Source organism: Nycticebus coucang, chromosome X (assembly GCF_027406575.1).
Source record: "Nycticebus coucang isolate mNycCou1 chromosome X, mNycCou1.pri, whole genome shotgun sequence".
NCBI lineage: Eukaryota > Metazoa > Chordata > Mammalia > Primates > Lorisidae > Nycticebus > Nycticebus coucang.
In genome coordinates, this window is record NC_069804.1 from 55,458,888 (window position 1) to 55,466,959 (window position 8,072).

Consider the following 8,072-nt stretch of genomic DNA (forward strand, 5'->3'; position numbering starts at 1 on the left):
GCAGTTTGGCCGGGGCTGGGTTTGAACCCGCCACCCTCTGCATATGGGGCCGGCACCCTGCTCACTGAGCCACAGGCGCCACCCTGAAGACTTCATTTTATCATTTTCTTATTAACTATTACAAAAAGACAAAACAATTACCTGCAGTTTGAATTCATTAAACAGTATCAAAGAAAACACGAAACAGGAAGAAGTAGGCAAACTTATGCCTGCACTCACTCAGCTAGCTTTTGACATGAGCTAAGTGTAATTAAGTTAAAGACTGTAGTCTCTGAATTCACATCTGATGCTAGTGGCCAATCTTCATCCAGGAACTCATGTATCCTCCAATCTGTCTTTGAAAATGGCGTTTCCATGAAGGCAGATATATACTAATGTTATTTATTTCATTATCAAGGTCACTATGCTTCCCCACTAGGATGCATTGTCCTGTTTTTTTTTTTTTTTTGGACATTCTCTGGCCCAGTGACCAGTCACCCTGCAGTATGCACACTGATCTCTCAGTAGCCGAGGTCGATCCCTACCTCCCCTGGTGGCCAGTTTCCTCAGCCTCTGCTCCTTCTCTTCAGAACCACTCACCACGGTGGTGAGCAGAATCTTAGCGAGGTCCTTGGTTTGCTTGTTGCTGGCACGCGTCTGTCTTTCCTCTGGGCTCTCTTGGTTGTTGTATACTCATTCAGCCACCACCAGCAAGTCCTGCAGGGACTTCTTTGCCAACCTGTCTATTCTCTGAAGTTTTCTCCTAATGTCTGGAGCTGACCAATTAACAAAAGTTATCATAATAGCTGTCTTGCTACTCTCCGCCTCTGGATCCATGGGCATGTAAATGTGGAATGCCTACATGATCCTCTTTAGGAAGGCGGAAGGGGATTTATCTTTCTCTTGCTGTACATTTCCTACCTTAGCCAAATTAGTCGGCTTCCTTGCTGCTTTATGGAGACCCCCCCATTAGAGTCTGGCGGTAAACCTGGAGTCTCTCCTTACCTTCTGCTGTACTGAAATTCCAATCTGGCTGGGTCAGTGGGAACACAGCTTCAATTAGTGCTGGATTTGTGGTAGGCTGCCTATTGTTGTCTAGGACAGACTTCCGTGCCTCTGCCAAGATTCGGTCCCTCTCCTCAGTAGTGAAGAGGACCTGTAGCAGTTGCTAGCAGTCATCCCAAGTGGGCTGATGAGTGAAAAGGGACAGAATCTAATAAGTCAATAAGGGCAGTAAGGCTGTAGAGTTGGCTACAGCCTGCCCAGGGTGCCCAGATGTGTCCTGTAAGCCCCTCCTGCGGGTATGTGGTGGACTGCTGGCGGGTGGCTCTGCTGCTGCTTTAGCCTCTCCTGGGACCTGCTAAGCATTATGGTGTGCCTCGGTTTTCTCCAACCAGGGTGGTAATATACTTTTCAGCCAGGGAGGAGGGTCCTCAACCAGGTTCTGCCACTGCTGGTGTGCCGCCACGGGGCCCCGAGAGGGCCAGGCACAGGTTGCAGCTGCCTCCACTGCTGCCCGTGCTCTGGCTCAGTCTGGCTACCCAGCGTCCAGGTGGTGGGGTGGGGATACAGGGATGGGGTGGGGGGTGCCTGCCAGCGCCTGCCAGGCTCCCCTGGGGCAGTCGTGACACCCACTGCAGCTGGGGCAAGCCACAGGAAGGGCCCGGCTTGCGTCCAGAGTCACCACAGAGACTGGCCCCCTGGGTGCCTGGGCCTGCCTGCAGCTGTGCAGGTGGCTCTCTCCGTAGAGTCCTGGTTGCTCCCCACCCAGCCTGTGCCCCTGCACTGGCCAGCTCCGCTCTGCACTGAGAAAGCTCCCACAAAAGGTCTCAAGTTTATTTTTCTTTACCACTAGACCCAGGTTCTAGAAGTGGTCAAGGATAAGTGAATGGGGGTCGTCTGAGTCTGTCCCATTGTCAGAGTCACCCAGCCAATGCACAACACAACACACACACACAAAACGAAAACAAAGGCAGACATGGCAGCTGACTGAAGTGAAGCAAAACTGAAAGTGAATGGATGGCCTGGCGCTCGTCAGTGGGCATAGCCCGCCCTTACTCAAAACCCCTAAGGGGATCGATTCCATGTGATCCCTGTAGGAGGCTGGGGATTCCACATCCCAGACCCCACTCAAAAGCCCTAAGGGGATCGATCCCAGGTGATCCCTGTAGGAGGCTGGGGATTCCACTTCCCAGCCTTCCCCATGGGAGGTGGGAACATCTTCCACCACCTCTGGTCAGTGGCCCTCCAGTGCGTCCACCTAGGCCGTCTTCTGACCACAACCCAAAACCTGCACAGTACAGAAAGAATTCACAGAGACAAACAAAGACACGTACACTTACCGGCCGTCCGAGTGGAGTCTCTCAGGGTCTTGGGGATTTCCGGCCAATGCACCAAATGTTACACCAAGAATCTGTACGAGAGAGCCAGACACCAATGCAAATCACATGAGGGCATTTATTCAGGCTTGAGCCAGGGCTGCTGGCATTCCCAGATGCAACTGGGGCCAAGAGCCCTGTGCTCATCGCCCACAGGGTTTTTATGCAGTGGTTATGGGGTAAGGGGCGTGGGATACAAAGTGTGGCCTTTGGGTCAGTTATCGCTTATGCTGACACTAGAATTTAAGGCTGATAGGGTCCCACCAATCTCAACGGTCAGGGTTAGGTTCTGACGCATTCCGGGAGAAAGGGACGCAACCCGGGAGATAGGGAGGGTTGTGGTTTACTAAGAAACAAAACAAAGGATTTTCAGGTTGCTTTTAAAATGGAGGACAAAAGCCTGAAATGATGAAAAGCCCAAAATGGCATCACTGGGTCCTTCAAAAAGCAATTTAACAGCTGGAAAGATTGGCTGTTGTTCCAGTCATTTGAGAAAGGCAAATTCAGTGTTTGGAAATGAAGGTGTTCCAAAAAATGGAATAAAGTAAAGAGTAGGGTGACCATGTAAACCATCTACTATATTGAGATACTACAAAACAAAAATAATGAGAAAAAAGAGGATTGAAGTAATAAAATGAGTGTCTGTTGTCCTGATTCTTGATCTTAGCTGGAAGGTCTTGGCAAGGAGAAGTCCGCTTCAGGATGTATTTGCTTCTGGAATCATTTTGGTGTGCCTCAGAGTTAAATCTCTGGTGGGCCTGGAGAGATGTCTAGGTGGTAGGCTCCTTAGCACACTGATACTGACTTGGATGTACCTATGGATGCTCCTGTGGAGTTTAAATGCAGTAATTGTGGTTAAAAGTACCTGGAATGGTTTTTCCTGGACATGTTTAAGGCTAACTTTAAAAAAAAAAATCACTTTATTTATTTATTTATTTATTTATTGCAGTTTTTGACCAGGGCTGGGTTTGAACCCACTACCTCCAGTATATGGGGTCAGCGCCCTACTCCTTTGAGCCACAGGTGCTACCCCTAAGGCTAACTTTTGTTGATTTTCTTCCAGTAACTCCAGTCTCCTGACTTCAGATCATGTAAAGGTGTATCTGTTAGTATTTTTTTGTTTTTGGAAATGCAGCTTGCATCTATTGGGTATAATGTCATTTTTTTTTCTGAAGAAAATGATTAATTTATTAAGTTCCACAGACAGCACAGTCCCACTGAAGTAACAATTAGTATGAAGTCCTACGCTCACATGAGAATTGAGAACAGCCAGTATCAAACTGGCCTGAAACCTGATTGAGTTCCTGGCTCAGGATACCTATAGTAAATTTTTAAATCTACACTAAAACACAAAATTAAAATAGGGTGTGTATATCTTGTTAAAAAATTTTCACAGTAAAAATTAACATTAAAATTTTACCAAATTTCAACTTTAGTGTTAATTAATCTTTCAAAATGCCTGATTAACTGTGAAATAATTACAGATAACTTCATGTAGTTTTTTCCTTTTTAAGTTTGCCCAGCATGTCAAAATGGTTATGGAGTATTACTTTTAAAATGTAAAAGTATGCTATACATATTGCACTTTTCTGCTAGGCTGGGGCCAGTATCTTCCATGGCAAGATACCAAAACTACTGAATAATATATACTTTAAAATCAATAGGTACTTGATTAATTTCCCTGAAATTATCAACATCATTACCAAAATCTTTCAGGATTTTGTAAGACTTGATTCCTTAAATATTTTAAAGTTAAACCTATTGAGGGGGAGAAAACCCTCATATACTGGCTTTTTATGTCCTTTTTTGGTCCTTCCATGACCAAAGAACATTTTAAACAAATTATGTTCCATGTTTCCTGGCTTAATAAAAAGCTACAATTTCTATTATCCAAACTAAGTAATATTATGCTAATCAAAAGCTATTAATTTTGAAATGTCTATGAATGTCTATCTGTAGGTCCCCTTAGAACCTTTCCAAACTTCTATAGTCAAGAGATTTTTAATCAGTTATGTATTAGAATCAAATCAAACTTATTTTGCAAAAATAAAATCACTTCCCAATATGCTTGACAGAAACAAGCTATTTATTTTCATTTGTGTTCCATTGAAGACATTACTGAAATCTGTCCAATGGTTTATTTCCAAGTAGTCCACTACGGAATTCTTCGGAATGTTTTAAGATTGGCTGTAGCTAGAGTTCTGACTTCCATTTGGACCCTGCTCTCCTTCACAGTGACTGTGGCAATGGGATTATTGCCTTATCTTGTCCACCATCATCTTGTAGCTTCAGGCCCTGCAACTGGTGGAGAATCACTCAGGGAATTTCTGTTTGGAGGTGGTTTTGGTTTCGGCATCTTACTAAGAATAGTTGCCATCTCTTTTCTCTCATCAAAATTCTTCCACTGCTCATATAGTTTTAAAATAACCCTGATTATTTCCAAAATCTTTTCCATATCCACAGAAAGCTCAGCAAACCACTGTCTGGCATCTTTCTGCTGTACAACACAGGCTACATGTAGACAAGCTAAAGCTATCATGAAAGGAGGATACAGTAGGCAAAGATCCGTTCTGTAGGTATCATTCACTATCCTCCATGCAAGGGGAAGCAACATGTCTTCTTGGCCCATGTCCTGCACATACTGGAGCAAAGGTCTATAAGGATGATACACTATCAAGCAACAATCCATTAGTTCTAAAAGATAGAATTCACATTCTAATATATGGTTCATCCTATAAGGAAATTCCTTTGGAAAGGCATATGAAAATCTAGTTTTTAATACAGAAGTAGCAGCAGAAATCAATCTTGTATTTGAGACTACTCCAAATTCCTCTACTTTGGATGCCAAAAACACACATGTAGGAGCCATTAATACAGGATCTATACTTTTCAGAGAATACCTGGCATAGAATCTCTTGAAATAGACTGTAGCAGTGGCGATAACCTGTTGTCTTAATTTAAGATGTTCACCTAATGCTTGGATAACATTTGTAAAAAATATTTGTAATTTCCAATATTCTTCTTCTGAGAGAAACTTTAAGTCCTTTTGGCGCTCCTTCAACAGATCCTGTTTATCCAAAATCCATTGCAAATAGTGGGAGCTCTGCCAAAAGTTCCCTGCCATGGAACACAGCTTGCCCTGATAAAAAAGCACCAGCCGGCGGAGCGGCCCGCGGAGCGACCATAGACACAGCCCGTCCGGTAACCGCGCTCCCGGATCAAATCAGCTCGGCTCCACTCCGCGGCGGCGACCGGGTACAATGTCATTTTTTTTGGGGGGGGTAGATGTTTTTTTTTCTTTTTATTTATTTATTTATTTATTTTTATTAAACCATAGCTGTGTACATTAGTATGATCGTGGGGCACCATACACTTGGTTCATAGATCGTTTGACACATTTTCATCAGATTAGTTAACATAGCTTTTGTAGCATTTTCTTAGTTATTTTGCTAAGTATAATGTCATTTTTGACAATATTTGATAAGCTTGAAGTGTTAACAAGGTGGAATCTGATAGAGGAAAAGTTACTAAATCTCAGAGGTCTTCCTGGAACCATTTCATATAGAGAGAGCCTCTGAGGATTTTGAGATGATGATTGCATTATCATTAAATCATTATCATTAGATTTTATTTTATTTATTATTGTTATTATTTATTTATTTTTTTGCAGTTTTTGGCCAGGGCTGGGTTTGAACCCACCACCTCTGGCATATGGGGCCGGCGCCCTACTCCTTTGAGCCACAGGTGCCGCCCTATCATTAGATTTTAAGTCAGGGGAGATTAAACTCTTTTGAACATAGGAATGATTTTGATTTTAAAAGATTATTAGCCCATTCTATATTGCCAAAACTTAGTAAGTCAATGTGAACAAGGAAGTTTTTGTTTTAATGGGAGTATTTTACACACTTTCTTAGGTATTTCGTCTGTAAAGTGAGATTTTTCTATCACTAGAGAGTCATCCATGTACTCTCCAGGTGGGAAAAATAAAATCTACTTATCATCTATCTTTTTTGTGATACTCTACATGTATTTGCTGTTTAGTAAGGGAAAATGTCAAGCCAAGTATAAACCTAACAAACCATTATTAAAATATTATTCAAAATTTAGTAACTTGGGAAATTGAATGAAATCTATTTGGAAATGTTCAAATGATTTTTATTTATTTATTTTTTTTGAGATAGAGTCTTACTTTGTCACCCTTGGTAGAGTACCATGGCATCATAGCTCACAGCAACCTCTAACTCTTGGATTCATGTGATTTTCCTGCCTCAGTCTCCCAAGTAGCTGGGACTATAGGCATGAGCCACCATGCCTGGTCCTTTAAGGCAGGAGTTCTGGTATCTTTTTTTTTTTTTTTTTTTTGCAGTTTTTGGCCAGGGCTGGGTTTGAACCTGCCACCTCCAGCATCTGAGGCCAGTACCCTACTCCGTGAGCCATAGGTGCTGCCCTAAGGCAGGAGTTCTGACCTTTGCCTTTCTCTACAGCTTTTCTTGGGTTATGTTAACAACAGAGAAGGGAAGATTTGGCTACCTGTCTCAAGTTAAATTTTCTCAGAAAAATTTTTTGAAGTTGGAACAATTTATCTTTATTAACATTGGGAATAATTTTATAGATAAAGCACTAAAAGTCTGGATGTGGTCTCTGATGACATTAAGTGGCCATCTTGGCAATGCCAATGCCCATTATTGTACACGTTTTGAGAAGTGATAGTTTTGAGAAGGCCACTATTTATTTTCTTCTGTGGGGTGAATTATCATATTAGAATAAACCTTTTAGGACAGCGGTTCTCAACCTGTGGGTAGTGACCCCTTTGTAGCAATGAAAATACATCCTGCATATCAGATATTTACATTATGATTCATAACAGTAACAAAATTACAGTTATGAAGTAGCAATGAAAATAATTTTATGGTTGGGGGTCACCACCACATGAGGAACTGTATTAAAGGGTCAGGGCATTAGGAAGCATTAGGAAGGCTGAGAACCACTGTTTTAGGATTCATAAAATGAGATTAAAGTGAGTGTCTTTAGAATTCCTATGGTAGCAGAAACAGAAAGTGATGTTTGTTTTATATCATAATCAGCTAGGATATTCCCTTTTGCTTTAAAAGTAGTACCTTTCCACCTTTAGAATGAGCTTCTATGTTTCTAACTTACACTTCATTTGGATGTTATAGGGCCTCTAATACATTATTAAATTTTTCCATTTTAGTTAGGGTGCCTGAAGAAGTTAGAAAACTTCTTTGTGTCCATAATGTACTAAAATCATAAACAACTCCAAAGATACATCTGTTAGTGTAGATGTGCACCCAAAGGTGACATGCTAATGATATAACTGTTGTGCAGCTATTTGAGTAGAGGAAGCTATTGGTAAAGGAGTAGCTACAAAAACAGAATAGAAGTTATGGCATAGCCAGCACTAAATATGTCTTAATTATTCCTTTTTTTTTTTTGAAACAGAGTCTCACTATGTTGCCCTTGGTAGAATGTTGTGGCATCACAGCTCACAGCAACCTTGAACTCTTGGGCTTAAGAGATTCTCTTGCCTCAGCCTCCCAAGTAGCTGGGACTACAGGCGCCTGCTACAAGCCCGGCTATGTTTTTGTTATTGTTGTCATTGTTGTTTAGCAGGCCCTGGCCAAGTTTGAACCCACCAGCCCTGGTGCATGTGGCCAGCATAACCCCTGAGCTATAGGTGCCCAGCTGCCTTAATTA

The 8,072-nt window shown here is 42.1% G+C and overlaps 1 pseudogene across 1 annotated transcript; it reads right to left on the minus strand.

The window, feature by feature from the left end:
* Positions 1-3,560: 3,560 nt before the first annotated feature.
* On the minus strand, positions 3,561-5,542 carry LOC128578394 (cyclin-C-like; annotated as a pseudogene). The gene is made up of 2 exons (XR_008377716.1): positions 4,686-5,542; positions 3,561-4,590 (listed from the first exon to the last, which is right to left on the minus strand). The product of XR_008377716.1 is annotated as a cyclin-C-like (transcript).
* Between the last annotated feature and the right edge of the window lie 2,530 nt (positions 5,543-8,072).